Source organism: Amblyomma americanum, chromosome 10, assembly GCF_052857255.1.
Source record: "Amblyomma americanum isolate KBUSLIRL-KWMA chromosome 10, ASM5285725v1, whole genome shotgun sequence".
NCBI lineage: Eukaryota > Metazoa > Arthropoda > Arachnida > Ixodida > Ixodidae > Amblyomma > Amblyomma americanum.
In genome coordinates, this window is record NC_135506.1 from 106110441 (window position 1) to 106133802 (window position 23362).

Consider the following 23362-nt stretch of genomic DNA (forward strand, 5'->3'; position numbering starts at 1 on the left):
ACTGCTAGCTTCTCTGGTCTCGAACGACGCCAATTTCATATCACTCTGTACCCCATGATTTGATGTATTGCCATGTGCTCCCAAAGCTAGCCTCCCTACGCCGCATTGTTTGATTTGTAGACTTGCTTGAACATCTGGACTCATGCACAGGACACCATTAACCAAACTCAGGATGGGAACCGTTACCGCCTTCAAGATACCTCTTACAACTTCATACCTATTGTAATTCCACTGTGCCCTATTTTTGATGACAGCTGCATTCCTACTAGCTTTATTCATTACATATTTTTCATGCTCCGTCACATACTTAGCACCGTTATTAATCCACACCCAAAGATACTTGTACTCAACCAATACTTCTAGCTTGAACCCCTGTATTCTATGCTCGTTACCCTGATCATTAAATATCATGACTGCAGATTTTTCTTTACAAAACTTGAAACCTATTCTATCTCCCTCTGCATTATATATGTCTATCAACTTCTGCAAATCTTCCTTGTTGTCAGCGGTTAGCACTATTTCATCCGCGTATATTATTCCCGGTAAAGACTGTGTGCCTGGAAGATAGCGCCGCCGCTAGAGACGGCACGACTTCAGGGGGCTTCGGTTTGGTTTGAACACCCGCATAAAACTTTTGCGACGTCAGTCAGTTTTCAATGAGCCTAACCTCTATGCATGCCTATTTTTTTATTTAAACATCTACTTCTGAGCAGGTAGAAGCTTACATACCGCTTACTGTCCAAATAACTTCAAATACCTCGCCCAATCGAAGCGGCACCGCAGGTGCATTTTTCTGCAGAGCGAAAGAGGATTGGCCCGATGTCTCGGTGCTTGTTGGTGAACAGTGCTTTTGATGTGCTTTTAGTAACTATGAGGTAACAGATGTTTTGGCGTGGAACACGGTGGAAGAAAAAGAGGTCCTTGTACGCGGCCGCGCAGTAGCTAGTGGCAGTAGCGGCTAAGCGTCCCTCAAGGAGCTCGCATATTGCTCTTCTGCCTTCCCGAAGACGGACCTCACCTGGAAATATAGCTAAAGGTCATTCCACATAGTGACCATGTTCACGTGTCTACAGACTACTTGTGCAAGAGGCATTTTGACATTGATATTGCATTCAGCGGAATCCGTTTTCCGAAAACGTGCTGCAAATCCTAATGCATACAACCTGATCACCATCACCGAAACGCTTGATAAGCATCGCATAGTGTTTCCTTGAGCTCAGAACAAAGTTGATATAAAGGAACATCTAAATTACCGTGTTGGTCTAAGATGAAATAATTCCGGAAACAAAAGAAGGTCTGCATGCAGCCAGTGAGCAGCTTGAAGCTCGCGATCACAACTGTTCTCGCAGCAGAAGCGTCAAATGTCAGACGATCTTGGCTCAAAGAGCCGACTGTCGAAAGTTCGAGCGAACATCCACCTCCCGCTTAATCTGCGAGGCTTCTAATATCCAGTGGTGCATGGGAACGCGAAGCCGAAGGGCCGCGGAGCAGGTTTGGTAGAACCGACGGCAGGTGCTAGCACTGATAGCTGATACGGATCAAGATAGTCACACGGTATACATGCGTTGGCCAAAAAAACAGGTTCTTCTTGTGTTTCGCTTCTAGCTGTTCTTAAACAATATCAGCCATCTGCTTCTTATGTTTCCCACTCAAAAATTAGCAGTTGAAGTGAATGAGTTTCCAACTGGTTCAAATTGGAAATTGTTCCAAATGACTAGCCAAAATGGGCTCCTAATTAAAACTGGCGAGCCCAGTTGGTCTCAGCAATCGCATGTAATTGTTCTGTTCAAACCCGCCCAATGTATCCATGAGAAAATTTTCATATCTTTCAAAGAAGGCATAATTATTATGGTTCTTATCATAAGAGCTATCATCCGATTAACTTACTAAATTGTACTCCTCATCTGCACTTTCACTGCGCACAAACAGAAATGAAAAAACTGCACTTAATAGGCAAGTGCCACTGGTCCAAGCATGTGAGTGCCTTCAATACCGATCTTACCTTGCCATGTTACCTTCAGTACCGTCTTACTTTCAATGCAAATCTCAATGCGTTGTAATAACTGGACACTCTTCTACCGTCAAACCGATTAAACTAGCTGATCCGCAAGGGAGCATCCAAGGTCCTTTTCTCTTTTTTTTATATAAAAACGAGATAGTTAAATTTGACCCAGTGCCAAGTAAATAATTTACGTTGATGATACAAGCTTATTCTTTCCAGATAGTTCTGGTCCGCATTTGTCTTGTCATGCTAATTGAACACAACCTGGTTAGCACCTGGGCACCAAGAAATGAATTAAAATTAAATATTGCAAAAACTAAGCTTGTTATGTTCTATCCAAGGAATAAAATTTATTTGTTACAGCCAGTTGTAATCGACAGCATAGAAGTAGAGGTTGTTCAGTGTCTAAAGAAATGGCAAATGGTCATTAATTTCTCTGAAACATTTTTCATATCATTTTATGTACGGCGATTTCCTCCACTTTCACGTACAATTTTCACGGCCAGGATTTACAAGGAATAACAACATTTAAATAAACTACTCTTCATTTTCTTAAGACATGCCATGGTCGAAACATAATGATATCATATGTAACACAGCTTTTAAACCTCTCGGGTGTCTCCATCGTACATTGCGCAAGGCACCAAAGGATACCACACTGCTGCCATATAAAACACTTATCCGTCCCATTCTTCATTACGGATGTATGATATGGAATCCTCATAAGAAATACAATATTCAAAAATTAGAATCAATTCGAAAGAAATTGGAGCGCTTCATCTTTCACAATTATGGCAGAGATTTTTCGTGTTCTCCCCATTATGCAGTCTCAGGTCTCACAGCACTATCATCTGACTGCCAAAGTTTTCACGCACACTGGTTCATTCGCAGCGCCTTCCCTCACTAAACATCTCTTTAGCAAACCTCTTTTTACTAGAAGCTTACATAGCCTGAACCGTACCCTTTTTTTCTTGCCGCACTGAAGCATTCAAACAGCGTCTTTCCCTTGCCCATTTAACTCTGGAGTTCGCTGCCTGGAAACATCCGCTCGGTACCCATTGACGAGCTTTTGGTGGCCATCACTTGTTAGGGACATTTTGTTAATGTTTTATTTATTTTCACGCAATTTTATTTCTCTCCATGACTTTTTTTTCTCTCCCTGCTCACTCCTGTTATAGCCTTATTAAAGCTGTAGTAGGCATAATTATATTGTTCAATGACAAATATAAACTTTCTTAATTAGCATCGTCAAGCATTCGCTTTTCATTCTGAGCATTTTGGCACCTTTGAACCCCTTTTTTCAATTTTTTTTTTATTTCATTAGTTCATCCATTACAATGATTTCATTAACTCCTCATCGCCTGTCTCACACTAATCAATCAACAGTCAATATATCCCCAAAACCCGATTATACGATTTCTTTGCGTAGCCTCTAATTATAGGTTACCGGTCCGAATCTCCGCTGTGCTAGGCTGTAACTTAACTCGTAAGTTTATCCTGCAGAAATCGCTCGCATGACATCATCCAGAGTATTCTGCAGTAAGCGGCTAGCATGATGCGATTTTATTTTACGCAGCCCACGATTATTTGTCACATGCGGTGCCGAATACGCCGACGGCTTTTCGACCGAACGAGCTTTATATGCTACCGTGTAAAAGATGGTTGCGAGCAGCAAACGCTGCCACCTATGTTAAGCACCTAATCAGAGTCTAGAGGAAGTAAGAGACAGGGGAGACGACAGGGAGCGAAATACAGATCAGTTTAGAATTTAATTTCGGGCCCGTATTGCATTCACTGCTGTGGGAAACATTTACAGGCTTCTTTGCCTTGTGCACAACATAGGAAGATGGCATTAATAATTACTGTAACAGTTAGCGTCTAAAAATTAAAAATGATTTGAATATTTTGTGCTCAGTTAGGTAAAACATACAAGAAACTTGCACAAAATTATTATGCTTCGATGCGGGCTGCTTTTCAACTAAATGGAAATATTTCCATGTTGATACGTAAAAGATTTCTTTTTACAATCCTTTTTCACTGTTTGTCATCAACAGCAAGCGTAAAATGGCGGCCACCATGTGAAATATTAATTTCGCCAAAACCAAGCTGGAAGATGCTTACCACAGTGGGATGATACTGTTTTTGTGAGCAAATATGAGATAGTCGAGCTCAAAATCTTTCCGCTATATTCATGAACTGAAAGACGAATCTGTCACTATGTACGGTGTAAAATGCAGGGTGGTTCTCCAAAGAGTTTGCACAATTTTTAAAAACAGGCTATTTGATTTAGAAGAGTGCTTTTTTCGCCACAACATTGTCAGTGGTGTAGTATAGCAGAATACAGCTAAGACATGCTAATTAGCAGGCTCCTAGCTAATATGAAATAGTTAGGTTTTTAACTGTTACCGTTAGGTTCATTAATTATTGAGATGTGTGTAGCCCACCGGCAGTAATGCTCATACCACTTTTCAGAACATTGTAATCGTGGTTGCCCTCGGTGCTGTGGCCCAGCAAATTTCAGCTTATTTACGAGTTATGTGCGCTGGAGAGATTGCTTTGCCTGCAAGCTCATTGAAAGTGCATGTATATTGAGGCGATGCAGGCAAAAAATTTTTTGACCAAAGCGCCGCTGGTAATCGCGTTTTCGAAATTCTAAAAACTGATATGAATATTACTTAAATAACGCTACACGTCTCTGAATAATTAAAACGCCTAGCAGTGAAAGTTAACAAGTCAGGTATTGAATATTAGGTAAGAAGCCTGCTAGTTAGGTCATCCTAGATGTATTCTGATGTACTACATCATTGACTATGCTATATTGAAAGTAGCTCTATTTTCGCTGCAAAAGCCTATTTTGTAAAAATATGTGTAAAGTATTGATAAACACCCTGTTTAGTAGCATCTTTGATGGATATTCACACTGCAGAGCCTAGGCATTGAGTGCTACTGCAAATGAATGTGTTGTAGCCACTGCATAGGCCAAGCTGTCGATAATGGACAAATGCCAAATATTTGTCCAAAAGTGGTGTAGAGAACAACCTGCATTTTACCGTAACAGTTCCAGGAATGGAGAAAGTAAATTGTATGCTAAAATTGCTTTTCCTAATAGCATGGGCTACCATTTTTTGTTCACTTCTTTTTTGTTTACCCTTTATAGTACGCCCACCTGAAAGGCACCTCTGATCACATATAAAGAGCAATCAAATAGAGAAATTAAAATACTTACTCAGACTGCACCGCGGAAATTTTTTCCAACATTCTTGCGATTGGTGAGGATGCTTCTTCTTCTATGATCGCCATTTTCTCATGGTATGGCTTAACCTGCTCGTAGAGTTCTTCTAGTGCAGCCGAAAATGAAAACTGGGACCTGCATTTCAAAACCAAGTGCAATTAAACAAATGCACATGCTACATAACAGAAAATCTACGATTGCTAGTCCCTCATAAACTACTACTACTTAGGGTTAGCTGTTTTAATAGTGGAAGCCAGGGAAGATTTATAGAAAACTCTTAGTGGGGGCCGCCCCCTTTGCACCCCACATTCGTTTAACGTTATGGCGTGTTTTGTGGCACGTAAACAAGTTACTAAAAACAAAGGAGATTTCGACAAATGCATTATCTCCTACGAGCAAGCTGGATTGGAAAGGAATCTATTTCTTGTACATCTGCAAAAATTTTTTTTTTATTTTCTTGTGTTTTGTACACTGAAGTGAGATGCATTTTATTGTGAGCTCATCTCCACAAGCTTCAGTGATTGCTTGAATTGTTTAATGAGAATGCATTTCTCTGATTCTTATGTCCGATGCGAAGGTGACACAAAGTCACTTCAATGCGGCGTACTTGTCTACACAGCTTCCATTCTGCTACGATTGGCTTAAGCAGGTGGTGATTGTTGCTATTTGGTTGTCTCATGGAGCCTTGCATAATACTCTCAATTTATATTATACGAAATACACACAATATTTAAGAGGCATGCTTATTTGTTTTATTTTGTCATTACAGGCTTGTGCGGCCCGTGCATCAGCTCTCTCCTTCCGGCCGAGCTATCAGTACATTATTTATTGTACCTATGAAGAGTTGAATGCCATTTCTGGAGTGTACTGTGGTGCCCATATAATGTTTACAATGTTGTTCTTCTGTATTGTTTTCTGCAGCCACAGCAATAGTGTGACACTGCAGTGAGAACTGACACCCACGGAGGCAGCTATACTATTATTTGCCATTTTCTTTGTGTTACTGCACTCCCAATGGAGACTGCTATTTTACAACCATTTATGCGAGACCTTGTGCAATTCTCATTCTTCATTCAGTACGAGAAACTCCTGCAGCATATATTTCCCTGACGTGTGCTTTTTGTGAATGCGTGTTAGCGTCAAGTCGTGTACTGTACGAAAGTGTACTAAGGTGGCAGTGGGCGAGCTCTTCCGGCTATATTCGACCGTCCGTTCATAACAGCTACTTCGTGGCATTTTTCTTCAGAGCGAAAGAGAATTGATCCGATGGCTCAGTGTTTGTTGGTGAGCAGTGCTTTTGATGTGCACTTATTAACTATGAGGTAACAGATGTTTTGGCGTGGAACACGCTGGAAGAAAGAGAGGTCGTGCTATGCGGCCGCGCTGTGGTGAGAGAGTGGCCATTTTGGATGGAATCCATCCCTTGGGATGGGATGATATGAGATATGAGAGTGAGATAGATATGAGTTAAAGTTGAGAAAAAGATGAGAGAGGTGAAGGGAGGTGATGTGAGGCGAGGCGAGGCGGGATGTACGAACGGAGGGACGGGTGCATAGATATATGGATGTAATGTGTGTGTGTGTGCGTGTGCATGTGCGTGCGCTTGCATGCTTGTATGTATGTATGTATGTACGGATGGACGGACGGACGGATGGATTGATGGACGGATGAATGGATCAATGAGTGGATGAGGGTGAACCCATTAAATCGGGCGGTGGCTCAAGTCACCTAGCAATTACTTATGAAATTTTACTCTTGTCTTGATTTTCGCCACCAATCAGATAACCTTCACTTGGTTACTTCTACCCGCTTAAAATCTGCTTTCCCTTCACGGTCCTTAAACACCAATTCCTTGTATAAATCAGCCCCGCTGCTTTCAACTGTAGGGGAAGGCCTTTACAGAAAAGTATCAAATGTTCAGTCATTTCCTCTACTCCGCACGCAATGCATAACCTGTCTATCTTGTGGTACTTGACTCTGTATGTCTTAGTTCGCAAAACTCCCGTCCTCTCCTCAAACAACAATGAGCGTCCCCTATAATTATCGTAGATATTTTCTTTGGCAATTGCCTGCTTAAAGATCCTGTATTTTCCCAGTGCCGATTTCTTCAGTGTCCCTGTTTTCCACAGAGCTCTCTCTTTTTTCTAACCTTTTTCTTAACCGATAATTGCTGATTTGACCCCCCTACTGTTGTCCAAATATTTGCTAGTGAATTTTCTAGTTCGCTTTTTTCATTGCGTGTCAACATTCCTTATGTACAGGTATCCGAAAACTTTCCTAGGCCACTGCTTTCCCCACAATTTTCTCAATCGCTCCTCAAATTCTAACTTACTGCTAGCTTCTCTGCTCTCGAACGATGCCAATTTCATATCACTCTGTACCCCCTGATTTGATGTATTGCCATGTGCTCCCAAAGCTAGACTCCCTACGCCGCACTGTTTGATTTGTAGCCTTGCTTGAACATCTGGTCTCATGCGCAGGACACCATTAACCAAAGTCAGGATGAGAACCGTCACCCCGCTCAAGATCTCTCTTACCACTTCATACCTATTGTAATTCCACAGTGCCCTATTTTTGATGACAGCTGCATTCCTACTAGCTTTATTCATTACATATTTTTCATGCTCCGTCACATACTCAGCACAGTTATTAATCCACATCCAAATATACTTGTACTTCTAGCATGAACCCCTGTATTCTATGCTCGTGACCCTCATCATTAAATATCATGACTGCAGATTTTTTTTTACAAAACTTGAAACCTATTCTATCTCCCTCTGCACCATATTTGTCTATCAATTTCTGCAAATCTTCCTTGTTGTCAGCGATTAGCACTATTTCATCCGCGTATATTAGTCCCGGTAATGACTGTGTGCCTGGAAGATAGCGCCGCCGCTAGAGACAGCACAACTTCAGGGGGCTTCGGTTTGGTTTGAACACCCGCATAAAACTTTTGCGACGTCAGTCAGTTTTCAATGAGCCCAACCTCTATGCATGCCTATTTTTTTTTATTTAAACATCTACTTCTGAGCAGGTAGAAGCTTACATACCGCTTACTGTCCAAATAACTTCAAATACCTCGCCCAATCGAAGCGGCACCACAGGTGCATTTTTCTTCAGAGCGAAAGAGGATTGGCCCGATGGCTCGGTGTTTGTTGGTGAACAGTGCTTTTGATGTGCACTTAGTATCTATGAGGTAACACATGTTTTGGCGTGGAACACGGTGGAAGAAAAAGAGGTCCTTGTACGCGGCCGCGCAGTAGCTAGTGGCAGTAGCGGCTAATCGTCCCTCAAGGAGCTCGCATATTGCTCTTCTGCCTTCCCGAAGACGGACCTCACCTGGAAATATAGCTAAAGGTCATTCCACGTAGTGATCATGTTCACGAGTCTACTGACTACTTGTGCAGGAGGCATTATGACATTGATATTGCATTCAGTGGAAGCCGTTTTCGAAAACATGCTGCAAAGCCTAATGCATACAACCTGACCACCATCGCCGAAACGCTTGATAAGCACATGCTGCAAAGCCTAATGCATACATCCTGATCACCATCGCCGAAACGCTTGATAAGCATCGCATAGCGTTTCCTTGCGCTCTGAACAAAGTTGATATAAACGAACACCTAAATTTTTGTGTTGGTCTAAGATGAAATAATTCCGGACACAAAAGAATGTCTGCATGCAGCCAGTGAGCAGCTTGAAGCTCACGATCACAACTGTTCTCGCAGCAGAAGCGTCAAATGTCAGACGATCTTGGCTCAAAGAGCCGACTGTCGAAAGATCGAGTGAACATCCACCTCCCGCTTAATCTGCGAGGCTTCTAATGTCCAGCAGCGCATGGGAACGCGAAGCCGAAAGGCCGCCGAGCAGGTTTGGTAGAACCGACGGCAGGTGCTAGCACTGATAGCTGATACGGATCAAGATAGTCACACGGTATACATGCGTTGGCCAAAAAAACAGGTTCTTCTTGTGTTTCGCTTCTAGCTGTTCTTAAACAATATCAGCCACCTGCTTCTTATGTTTCCCAGTCAAAAATTAGCAGTTGAAGTGAATGAGTTTCCAACTGGTTCAAATTGGAAATTGTTCCAAATGACTAGTTAAAATGGGCTCCTAATGAGAACTGGTGAGCCCAGTTTGTCTCAGCAATCGCATCTTATTGTTCTGTTCAAACCTGCCCAATGTATCCATGTGAAAATTTTCATATCTTTCAAAGAAGGCATAATTATTAGGGTTCTTATCATAAGAGCAATCAGCACCTTAAGCTACGAAATTGTATTCATCATCTGCACTCTCACTGCGCACAAACTGAAATGAAAAAACCGTGCTTAATAGGCAAGTGCCACTGGTCCAAGCATGTGAGTTCCTTCAATACCGATCTTACCTTGCCATGTTACCTTCAGTACCGTCTTACTTTCAATACAAATCTCAATGCGTTGTAATAACTGGGCACTCTTCTACCGTCAAACCGATTAAACTAGCTGATCCGCAAGGGAGCATCCTAGGTCCTTTTCTCTTTGTTTTATATATAAACGACATAGTTAAAATTGACCCAGTGCCAAGTACATAATTTACGTTGATGATACAAGCTTATTCTTTCCGGATAGTTCTGGTCCGGATTTGTCTTGTCATACTAATTGAACACAACCTGGTTAGCACCTGGGCACCAAGAAATGAATTAAAATAAATATTGCAAAAACTAAGTTTGTTATGTTCTATCCAAGGAATAAAATTTATTTATTACCATCAATTGTAATTGACAGCATAGAAGTTGAGGTTGTTCAGTGTCTGAAGTGGCTCGGTGTTATTTTTGTAGCAATAGCTACACTGCGCAGGCCGCTTCGCGAGTTCAGCGTGGCTGCGCGCTGAGCCGTGGCATCACCACTCTGCAAGGTGTGCGCATGCACGGAGTGACTTCATAGCCTGCAGCTGGAGTGCGCGCCGCCCGACTCGCCGCTGCGCCGACGGCGGAGCAGACGCTGCCCGCCTAGTAAGTTGTGCGCATGCACGAAGTGATGTCAGGGCACGCAGGTGGTGTGCACGCCGCGCGTCTACATTATGCTGGCTTTTCGAGCCTACAGCGTGGCGACGCCTTGGCCACCATGGCATCTGCCGGCGACGCGGCGCGCCGGCGAAGCCGAGTTGAGGAAGAGTGAAGAGGGGGAGAGAGTGTATCTACGTCCAGGTACGAAGATGAGCAAGAAACGGCCAGCGAAGCGATGCGGCGAAAGACTGACTGTAATTCGACTGTAATTCGACTTAGCGCGTTCCACTCGGCCAGATGTAGCTATCGCGTCACTGCAGCTTTAAGCAGAGCTAAACCACAGCCATTTATTTCTTAAAATTTGTCCTGGTATACTCAAATAAATGACCTCCTGAAAAAACTTTCGAAAACTATTGGTCTCATGCGCCGACATTATTTCACAATTGCAAGAGCAGTTAATATTATGCTTCATAACTGTTTATTCTCATCAGCACTCCACTCCAGCGCACTTCCTTGGGGAACCACTACGAAAGACAATATTCATGAGCTTCATTAGCTACAAAAAACGTGCCACCCGCATAATTTGCAAGGCGTCCTATTTAAGTCGCACGCAGGAGATGCACAAGCGGCTAAATATTGTCAGCGTAGAATCTATGTATAACTATAGATTTTCTACGCAAAACAGACTAGAAATAACCAAAGGAATGACACCTTGAAATTACTGGCAAGTACTGAAGAACACACGCATATGTGAACAATTCCCAACCCAGATGAATAGAACTTGAGCAAATGCCGTACAGGATGTGGATGGCAGAATTTCATGTTTAGACTGCTAACATTTCTAAATGAATTCCCGAGGGACAGCAATATAGATTTTGAGTATATTTCATTGCAAAGCCTGTGGAATAAATACGTAGAGGACGGAAATATCGCCATGTTTTAAATTTTGAAACTCATTGCGCATTTATTTTTTTCAGAGCTTTTTATTGGTGATGTTTGTAGATAATGTTGTATGTATGGTTAACATATATACGCTTCACCGTGCTTTATAAAATTTTCAGTGCAGTGCGCTCTGTTTTCATCTATGCCCATGTTTGACTGGTGTGTGCTCTCCTCTCACACCCAATCCGCCGCGGTGGCTGAGTGGTTATGGCGCTCGGCTGCTTGCCCGAAAGACGCGGGTTCGATCCCGGCCGTGGTGGTCGAATTTCGATGGAGGCGAAATTCTAGAGCCCCGTGTGCTGTGCGATGTCAGTGCACGTTAAAGAACCCCATGTGGTCGAAGTTTCCGGAGCCCTTCACTACGGCGTCTCTCATAGCCTGAGTCGCTTAGGGCTGTTAAACCCTCATAAACCAAACCAAACCTATCATACCCGTTTTTATTCTTTATATTTAACCACTGCTGCTTGGAGCTGCACGCTGGTTGCCATGTATTAGGGTACGGGCCTTAGTCAAGCCCGTGCCCCAAACATCCCTGAGATGTTGAATAAACATTGTATTGTATTATATTGTATTGTATAAATGAGGTATATAAGTTAAAGCAGAAGTATTCTTTGAATGCACATACTTAGCTCCTGGTATTATTGTTTAAATAAGTGCATCTTGTCTCTAATGCATGGCATGTCTGTTTGTCGCCATTTCCACGAATGGATGTAATTTCATTTTTAATTCCCTGATAAAAGGTTTGATTTGCACCAGCCAGAGTGTCTGACCACAGTCCTCGCAAATAGTTTTCTTTTTTTCACATTAATCACATGTCAGTTAAGTACTCGAAATATTTGTCACGTTATGTAATTTACGCAATTTATTTTCATATACAATTTGTTAGAGCCGCCGCGCTGGTTCAATGAATATGGCGCTCAGTTCATATGACCCGAAAGATGTTAGTTCTATCCAGGCAGCTAAAGTCCAATTTCGATAGAGGCGAAGTTCTACAGGCCCGTGTACTGTGCGATGTCAGTGTACGTTAAAGAGCCCTTCACTACGGCGTCCCTTTTAGCCTCAGTCGCTTTGGGACGTTAAACCCCAATCAAAATAAACTAAAACACATTTTGTAAATATTTGGTTGATGCTATAACTTCCGATTCGGTCTAATGGGTCCAATTGGTCGGGCGATTATATATGAGAGCTGACATCATTTGGAATGTTACATTGGTTCCAGTTAAAACTACCAATAATTTTTTGCTTGGTTGACATTACATTTCTTACAATAAAGTTAGAAATAATGACTAGTACCTTAACTCTGTTCAAATTCAGGTGTTGATTACTACCCGCTCCAGCTCGTGCCATAGAACGAGACACATGACAGCTGGAGCAAAAGCACAGCTTGAACATGTTGGCAGTTGTGCACTTCTCTAGTGCTCTTGTACTTTTCTGAATGCATGTTCCACAGCACTCATTTGAGCGCTTTCGATCAGTGCCATTATACTAACCATGTTTCTCCTAAACTTCATTTACAGTCGAAGGCATTATGCACAGAGAGGACAGCTGTTGTACCATCAATTAAGCGGTAACTCACGCGGTCTCAGTCGAATTCTGCCCGGAATGTCGCCAGAGATATTAGCGCACGTCCCTCCCGATAAGAAGAGCCGTTTGAAGTAGACGATTGTCTTATATGCATCGAAATCAAGCGCCTGTGCCAGGCGGGCGTGCCCATAAAAGCGCCAGCGAAACGAGCGACAGAAAAAGTAGGGGACATTTAAGCTCCACCTGAAAGGTGTGACGCGATAGCGTTATTGGATTACGGCCATGTGGAACTGGTTATTCTCTTTTATAGATTCAAGTTGGCTGGGAATCCTCACACCACTCCTAGCCAGAGGTCAGCAAATGCCCTCATTTTTACTTTTCCTCTCTTACCCTCACTTTTGAATTCACGGCCCTCCCTCGCCCTCACCCTCACCTTGAACAATTTGCTGGCCCTCATCTTCTCACCGTCGGCCCTTCCGGACCCCCACCCTCAATGATAGTCATTTTAAAATTCTATTTATATTTTCTAGTCCGCAGATTATGGCGACATTACTGAGTAATAAAAATACAAGACACACCTTCAAGGCTCTCTTGGACGAGAGGCTAGATGCTTATACTATTCTGTATGTGCAGGTACGTGTGTGTGAGCTGTTTGAGCAAAATGTGAGACAAAACCGAGACAGTTTCGAATTGGGGCCCTAAAATATCACTGTGCTTTTACTTCTGTCACGTACTGCAAGCATACTTCTGCCCTGCACTTATAAAATTTCATTATTATCTATATTTTATTTTGCTTATACTGCACTTCCCACGGGAGATTTTAGCAGGGTGAGATACAGGTATGTAAACATAACATAATATCAAAGGAAATAAACACAAGAACAAAGTAGAATAACGTAGCTTGAAAATTTAGGAAAATAAGCACATAACAACAGATTTTTAAACAATACTGGAAAGAAATGTCGGCGTATATGAATTGGAACGTGGTGATTGGTTAGAAAATTCTGTTCAGGTGCTGTTTGAGGAAAGAAAGAATACTTAAAACAGTTATTACGCGTGGTAAATGGCGTTGCTGTGCGTGTTTGCCTATTGGCGTTACCACATGAAAAAGAAATTATTCTCGTGATATCTATATTATAGTTACCATTAATAAATTCAAATAGGAATTTTAGTCGTGACACACGCTTTCTTTGCGTTAATAGAGGCAAGTCCGCTTTAGTTAAGAGTTCTGTCACTGGCGCACGTCCAAATCTATTATAAATCAAGCGCGCTGCTTTTAATTGCACCATTTCTATATTATTAGTGTAAGTTTTAGTGAAAGTGTCCCAAATAACGCATGCACAGTCTAGTATCGGCAGAATTACGTTTTTTATGCGAAAGTCTCAAAGCTCATCTCAAAAAGAACAGCTTGCGATTACCATTAGCCATTATGCAGTAAATGCGCTTAGTCCTATTGAAGTCATGAGTCATCAAGAGTTCGAGAAACTTATATTGTATCACGAAAAAAACCTGCCATGACGGGAATTGAATGCTCAGGCTCCTTCCCCAAGCCATGCAACCCCGGCAAGCCGAGCAGCAAGCCGGGCAAAGCTTGTATGCCTTTTGAGGAAACCGGTAGGTAACCGGCCGGCAGCGGAAATCAAAGCCGCGACCTCTGAAACCGAGGCGGGATCTTTTCTCGATGAAAGCTGGAGAAAAGTTTCAATGCGATGAATAATTAGGTTGCTTATATAAAGGCTCGTCTGCAGTGTACTGAGCAATATAGCTTTGCGGTCCGATATTCCATCTACTATCTGGCTATTTGTTTTGGCGGTAATTGATCAGCTAACAAAAAAGGGGAGAGGATTGGTTGAGAGTTGCCCTGAAATATGGTATTTTCTACTACAATTTGCAATAAGTCGAAGGTAAAAGGAATGTCCAACATAGCTTCATTTTGGGGGTCCTGCATATTAGCTGAAAATTTTGAGCAATGTACTTCAGGAAAATTGAAATATCCTGACAGTATAATACGATTATCGGGTTTCAGTCAGCCACATACTTCTATTTTAATACTACCTTGCGTAATTTGATCAAATCAGATCCTGAAAAATTCTGGAGGTTAGTTAGTTAACGTAACAAACCTATTGATCGAATTTCACATGACAGCACCTTCATAACAGATCATAGGCTATTGCATCTCATTTCAATCGCCACTTCAGCAATGTCTTTTCTATCTCTAGCCCACTTGTAAACACTCCATGTGATACTCACGACACTAACTTTTTTTCACATGAGGGGCATTGTTAATATAATCTTAAGGTTGAAAGTTAAATCGGCACCAGGACCAGATGTTATTCCAAATGCATTTCTCGGGAGCTAAGCAGAGGACTAGCAAGGTACATTGTACTAATCTTCCAATTTTCAATTTGATCTTCCTCTCTTCCTGCTTACTAGAGAATAGCGCGTGTAGTGCCTGTGTTTAAAAAAGGCAACCCACTCTCAGTATCTGATTACTGTCCTATTTCCTTGGTATCATCGGACTGTAAAAAGCTTGAACATATAGTGGGCACTTACATCACCGAGTTCTTTAGACCAGCACAATAATCTATCTCCATTCGAGCATGGCATCAGAAAAGGGTAATCACCCACTACCCAATTAACAACAATCGTTCATGTTTTCGCTTCTGTCCTGCATAGAGGTGGGCAAATATTTGTCATATTTTTACACTTCAGTGACGCCTTTGATCGCATCCCACATAAGCTTATTTTCAATTTAAAGACAGTTGAACTTTTTAGTTTTCTCGTTGCCTGGATTTCCGCATACTTAGCCGATCGTTCTCAGTACGTACATTTTAATGGCTTCAACTTTAACTTTCTTCTAGTCACTTCCGGAGTTCTACAGGGTGGTGTTCTCGAGCTGCTCCTGTTCTTCATATTTTGCAACGACATAGTTAAAGTGATTCATGATCTCGTTAAATCCGTCTCTTCGCTGACGACTGATTTTAATGAAGTTATGGTACCTGAAGGCCAGCGCGCACTTAATGTTGGACTATTTAACATATTAGAGGGTGCCAGGAGTGGGGCGCACCGCTTAACTCACAAGTATATGTCTTCGCTTAACAAGAGAATACCCACTTCAGTACTCTTGCTCTGTCCAGGACCGCCGCTTACATGAAGTCCTGGAATATAAATATCTCGACGTTATATTAAATAACCGACTAAGCTGGAACGTACATATTCATAACATTTCCTCTACAGCCTAACGTAAACTATGCTTGCTCAGACACAAGCTTAAGGAAGGTCCTGCTCATGTCGAACTTCTTACTTACACAACACTTACAAGGCCTAAGCGGGAATATGCGGGACGCCCATACGATGTGCACTATAAATTCTCATAAAAAAAATTCAGACGGGCAGTACACTTTATTTATTCGAAATACGGTCGCACCGATTCGGCATCTGAACTAAAATGGCAGCAAATGGCATCAACACTCTCCAGGGAAGAAGAAAATCGCTCAGTCTCGAATTTTATTTTTCTTCCTTAATCTTAACCGCAAGCTCGCACTAGATCCTAGCCCTTATGTTCACCCGCTTACTTCCAGGCAGACACGCCACTCTCATGCACTGTCATTGGCGCCTCACTTTGCAAGGACTAACATATAAAATTTCCTTTTCCCTAATACAGTTGCAGATTGCAATAGTTTGCCAGCTTCTGCGTTCAATTTTCGCATAAGCTGGAATTAATTTGATAAAAAGTTGAATGTGGTGGGTTCTGGACGTTGTACTTTCATGCTTTTTGTATTTTATATACCTGTATACCATTCTGCTTACGTGCTTAGCCTGCAGTACGTTGTAAATAAAAATGAAATAAATTATATTCGTTCACAAATATTGTTTTAGTTCCTCTAATACGGCAATGGTAGAGTTGAGAGCCCTGTACAATGGTCTAATAAAATTGTTATGTGGCGACCAGCTGAAAAATGAGGCGAGGTGAACGATGGCAGTGAGATGATCTTAATGGCTGCTGGCCTAGCGCGAACGCACCGTCCAGCACCACTGCTAGCTTCGTCGTCTTCGTGACACTACCCAAGACTGCCGAGCGATTGTCCCGATTGTGAATAGAAGAAGACACCGACGAAGAGACGCGCTCAGTGGTGATGGGTTCACAGAATGGTACAGCAGAAATGTCATGGGAGGCAAGGGCCGGCAGCCACGATGAAAGTTCGAATGAATACAGGTCCACGAAGCTTCCGGGCCGCAGGTCTCCAGGAGCCGATGGCCAAATCCCTTGGCCGCAGGGGCAGGGGGCTGTGTCCTCACGTGTTGGCAACGTCTCGGGTCGGTCGGGTCATGGGGTCGGCTCGCGGCAGCGTCGTCATGTCGTCGTGTCTTGTGACCAAGGCGAGAAACGGGGCTGGGGTGAGCAGCCAGGTCGGTTCGGGCTTTGCACGCTGGGGCACACGGCCGGTCGGCTCGAATTAGGAACTCACGGCCGACGACCACGGCTGATGGAGGTGGCCCAAGCTCCAGATTCACAAGAGGAATGATACTCCGCACCTCCACGAAATGTTATGTGGCAACGAGCCGAAGAATGAGGCGATGAGGTGATTTTAATATCTGCTGGCCTAGCGCGAGCGCTCCGTCTCGCGCCATTGTCAGGCTCGTCGTCTTCTTTACAATATATATATAACGTTTCCATAGTACATTGTGCAAAACATGCACTCTACATTGGGTACATCAGGCATTGGTAAAATTTGCAGGGATGATTCAAACAGACTGATGACCTCTCCACCTCTACCATCACGATCCTTTCGGTACGAACTGTAGCCAGTGGTAGAGAACTTACTGTCAAACACTGTATTGTCAAGCCATATTGCCAAATCCGCTATTTCAGGGTCATGCAAAAGCAGAACCTGCAACTCAGTTGTCTTGTTTATTACACTTCTACATTTAACATTTAGTATATTCAGAGTCTGAGATCTCTTACTTTGGAGTCAGTTTGATTTATTTTTAAACCTAGAGCGAGGAGCTCTTGCTCCCCAACCTCCTTTCTTCAGAGCTTTACCGCGGTTTTGGTATTTCCCTAACACGTTTATAAACGTCATCAGCTAATGATTTTTAGCTATTTTGGTGCTTGGATTTTGAGCTGAGTTTGGTGTTTTTGAGTTAGTAATATGATCGCAATATTTAAATTTTTTCATAAACGTCGAGGAGTTTCATGACGACTGGTCGCACGTTATTTATTTCCTTTTTACCCATTATGTGGCATCTTTCGACACCACTCACTCTTGAACCTTGTCCCAGAAAAAAACACCATTACTTCGTTTTACAGTTCACCACTAGTCTCCTAGCTTACCTGTTTTGTTCCGTAAATGATCTGGTTATTTTTCCAGCCTCTTTTTTCTAAATCGTCTATCCGGTTCCTAACTGTACTAAGCTGCTCCTGAAGTTTCGATATTGCTGATTCCATGTCTGTCACCTTCGTTGCTAAGACAGTTAGTCTGACAACTGCTTCTCATTGCCATCCATTTGCTGAGTTAAACTGGAAAGTTTATTCTGTGGCCTTCTATTTCCCATTTCATTTCGTTGTTCCTTTTTGTTTACTTCATCCGTCCTTACCATTCTTCTTAAATTTGTCCTGGAATTATTCACCCGAAAAACTCTCTGTGTCACCCAATTCTTGACTAATCCCCCTATGTGGGCAAGTGCCATTGTATGAGAACAACAACAACGACTGGCACTTTCAACAACTTCGTGAACGCGGCTACGTGCCGAAGATGACGACATTGCAAACACAGCACGAGAGCTTGGCAGTTCTTAGAGGCAGGATGTTAGGATTTCTCCCAACTGATTGTTCACAATAGGGGAAGTGTATGAACCGACCGACTTAAAGCCGGAGTGTTACTCCTATTTGTTTATGCGCTCAGCCTCTACCTGGCGTCTACTGCTCTGTTGCTGTCTGTTTGCGATGTGTTTCGTGGCGTATCCTCAAATTTTTTTATTTCTTTAGTGTCTTCCAGCGGTGCGGTGCCGGCTTTCCGCTTCAGTGAGGCACTTTTGCGGACGCTTAAAATAGAAAATTATTGAGGCGACTTAAAAATCAAACGGCTCGCTAAAATGCAGCATTTGGGCTGAATAATAGTAATCACAAACTCCCCGAGTCTGGAGTGAAATATTTCTGTGGTTGCCATTTTATTGCGCTAGTGTTTCCAATCCGCCGAAAAGTGGTTGTCTGTCTGTCCGAAACCTGCTTCTGGCACGTGGTCCACCTTGGTCACGTGACATTGTGACGTCATCATGAGCTCCCCTCCGTGGCAGTGTAATTTAATGATTAGCCGCGAGAGCTTCCTCAGGAGCAACATAGGTCTCACAAGCCCCACCGATGTCAGCACCTGCCATCGCAGGGTACTAGCGCGTAGCTTAACCGTTGCGCGTCTGCGCCTAGAGCTGAATCAGGACTCCTATGTATCTGTGAGTGCCGAGAATGAGCCATTCTACCAGAGTAGAAGTCTAAAATGATGCAATAACATACAAGCGCACATCATATGACATATCAAACAATGTAAGCATGCTCAGGCCAAGCAGCAGCATAAAATTCAAGATAAACCATGCGAATCAGGACTAACGATGCTAGCGCACGATAACTCATGGCTAACCCCCAGCGAAACCACCCGTGATTATGTTGCTTGTACGTCTAAGTCTTACTTAAACGCTGAGTGTCAATTCCTTATCATGCCTGCTAGAGATTTGGTTCATAAACTCAGGCGCGCCATTACACAGTCGCAGGGCTTACCAGGGACAGAAATAAAAGAAGAGATGTTGAAGATATTTGGAGAGCAGTGCGACTTTTTCTTTTTTGGCACATCGTACACTGGAAGGCGGTGTGAAGGATGATTCAGACCGAGGTGGGTAAGGTGCTGCTTTTTTTTCATAGTAAGAGTACAGTGGTCGCCTTTGCCCGCGACATTGCGGCGCCGCTTTCCTATGCCGCAGTTCCAGAGAAAATAGAATATGGAAAGAATATATGACTGTACCGAACTACTCACAGCGTGAATAAAAAAAAATTCCGCACCAACAACAGGATTTGATTTGAGAGTGGAATTTCGCAAAAGCAATTTTTGCGCCGCAGCCGATTCTGTTAAACCTCACTGAGCTAAAATAAGACATCTTTCGGGCAAAGAATGCCTAGAACGTGGGAATTCAACAGCCTTACAAGGTATAATTTCAACATGTTTTACTCTACACTCTGATCATCAAACAGGCTCGAGGCTGATAATGAAAACGTTGACTGCGCTACCATGGTTCCCATTGAACTGGGGGCCGCCCGCACGTCCCGACCAGTGGCCTCCTGTTACCGCACTATACAGGGTGTTTGACTGAATATTTTAAAGTTTATAAAAAAAAGGATTCTTGAGTTAGAACAGTGCCTTTTTCGTCGGTGTAGTGCATCTCGGTGAGAGAGAAGGTGTGCTGCACCCGCGTTTCGTGTTTGCCTCTTGTACCTCCAGAGTGCAGAAACTATGTCTTCCCCGGGATCCTCACCCTAAGAAGGAGCGCTTTAAAACGATAATGAATAACGGGCAGCACAGAAAAAGCGTTAGCACGGAGTATGGTTCAGGCCACTGCCCTCGCTTTAAACAATGAATTCCGTCCTCCCTCACCCTCGCCTCATCATGTCTTCCCTCCCTCACTCTCACCTCACCGAGTGAAATCCTAATTAGGTGAGGGTAAGAACGCCCTCATGAGGGTTCACCCTCGTCAGGATCCCCATCCCTGCTTCTTGCTGAGTGGTGCAGCGGTCGAGATTGCGAGGAGCCAGCGATGGGGCTTGTACGACCCAGGTTGCTCATCCCGAGCAGGTTTTGATGACATCACAAGGTCCCATCTGGAAATTTCCCTGGAGAATTTTCGCTCACGCCATCGGGTTTTCCGCTCAACTTAACGCTATAGGATTAAAGAGACATTGAGGAGAAATTTGAGTTGTTTGATCGATAGAATACCAATCCTAAACACAAAAATACCGCTTCTCCTGGAAACAAAAGCTCTTGTAAGCTAGAGAAGAGTAAGAACTAAAACACAGGTATCGCCGCCACAGGCCAGTCTCGAAGTAAAAGAGTGATGATGAAATAAGAGAAAAGAAACCACAGATCTCTGAGGCTGACAAGCTTGCATCGAGGTTACGTCTTTGATTGTTACTGGAAAATATAAATTTGGTTTTAAAACAATCAACGCACTTTTATAACACAAACAAGAGAAAAAAACACTATCTGAATGTTGGAAGTCAAAGAAAACCTGCAATTGGCTTTGCTACAAGCGTTCAGCAAGGCGGAAATTTGGGCGAGTTGGTAAGTGTTCATTTTCACTCTCAGCGCAACACGAACGGGACACAAGACGAAGGACTAGCACAAACACGAAAGACGAAGGACTAGCCTGTTTGTGCTAGTCCTTCGTCTTGTGTCCCGTTCGTGTAGCGCTGAGTTCGCTACAAGCGGCCAGCTCAGTTTGGGTATATTTTGGGGTGCTTTGTGGCTATGCGTTCTTCTTGCCCGTGCGGTTTCGTTATGCGCTTCGATTAACAAGGGCGGAGCAGTGGAGGACCTTCAAGTGCCTCTCTAAGCGCTCCTCGGACGTTCCTGCAACGGCACGCAACTGCGACAAGGAAAAAAAGCTGAGTATATATACAATGTTCAACGCACCTACTCGTTAGCAAACGCACTGATCGGCGTGTTTTCTTCCAGAACCTACCAAGACGCTGGGGTGCGTAGCAAGCCCTATGATGACTATTATTACATAATTTAAATGTGCACGCAAGTATCAGTCGCTACATATCAGTCGTGACAGACTCATCGGCGATAGGACTTTCTTGCTAGACCCCCTGTCAAAGCCATGAAAACCATGGCATGCTGTGTGGGTTGAGGTCACTGAAAGCAGGCCGCAGTTCTTTGCGAGAACTTCGTTGTGGGAATCGGGAACGGGATCCAACGTAAGGTCTTTGCAAACGTAAACGATGCGACGACGGCTGATAGAGGCTAATGTCTGGCCGGAAGTAGTTTTCATTTCGGCGGCTGCTAGGTGAGAGAGCTGCGTTCCTGCCAGCAATCACGGAGTCTTCGTTTCCCTCTGGTGGCCCTGCCATGCGTAAAGGTCATCCTAACTGGTTGCACCGCGCTTCGCTGTTGGATCATCTTTCTTTTCCACCGTTGTAGGGGCGTCATTTTGAGTACTTATGCACATTTAAGCACCATTCTGCTGTTTACCTAAGAGCTACTAATTCGTTTCTACATAGAGACTATTTATGCGAGATGTGTTCTGTATGCACCAGCGGAGAGATGCAAGCCCAGGTTATGCGTCGAGTTCAGTTGTTCCAGGCATGACGATCTCGCAGACCCACAAACTATGAACCCATAATCCTAGAAACTGTATAATGGAGCGATAAACACGTAAGTTTACATAAGAGCACATCTCAGTATGTTCAGAGATCCAGAGGCTTTCTTTTAAGGGTACGTGTTTATGTGAGGCGGAAATGTGGGTTTTCAAAAGTTACAGCAGAAAATTTGTTCTCGTTTTACCGGTAGCGCTCTTTCATTTTGAGAGAGGGTGGGATCAGTGTGCAGTCCTCGTTTAATTAAGAACAATACAGCCGCCGATTTCTGTATGCAAAACATGAATTCATAATGTAGGGGTGCGTTTGTTATGTGTCCTCGGAGAGACTAAGCTGCTGTGACGGATCATGCCGCATGCTTAGGCATAGCCATTACCAAGTGAGCGAGCGGGGCAACTTCTTCATCTTCAGGCGCAGCATAGTGTCGGCGCGTTGTGTCGGTGCTTGCGGGTAGCGGAACCCGTACAAGTTGGTACACTACAGCTTCTTAGCTGGAAAAGGAGGTATCCTGGCGACTTATGAGGAAGAAAGAACAGAGGTGTTGCAGCATCCCTTAAATCGATTTACGTGGTGGTGGTAGTGGTGAAAAACGTTTACTAATTTATATATACAAAGAGGTGCTCGGGTAGAGGCCCCTAGTAGGTCTCGCCCCTTACAATACAAGGCGGAGTCTCTCATTCCGGCCAACGTAGGGTGCAACGGGGTAAACGATGTAATTGAAAGGAGAGGTTTGCTATAGAGCAAGATATGAACCATGATAATGAGCAAGCACTTTCCGCGAAAGGCTGGGTGTTGGGGAGGCATCCAGAGCCACAAAAAGGACTCAGCAAGATAAGGCGTAGAGGCTTTGGACGCGTCGCTGTCGTGTTTTTCGTGCCACTGGTTCTGCGTCGTAAACGAGCGAGCGAGCTGACTGCATTCTTAGGCGTACGTGGCGGCGTCGGAGTGCTGCGTGGACTCGGAAATGCCGGGGTGGTAGCGAAGAAGAGTATACATCGTGTAGGGGGGGGGGGGGGGCGTACAGAAGAAAGAAGGGATAGAATCCAGTGGTGCTTTGCATGGCAGTCATGCGCGTAGGTGACTAAGGAAAGAACCTGGTCCCAGTTGGAGTGGTCGGCATTCACATACATGGTAAGCATGTCATTTAGGGTTCTCTTATGACGTTCTGTCAGGCCGTTCGTCTGAGGGTGGTAAGACAAAGCGGTTCGGTGGATAACTATGCACTCCTTGAAGAGGGCCACAAGAGCGTCTGACAGGAATAATTGTCCGTTGTCGCTGTGCAGCTATTGAGAAGCACTATGGCGATGAATAAGGCTCTTG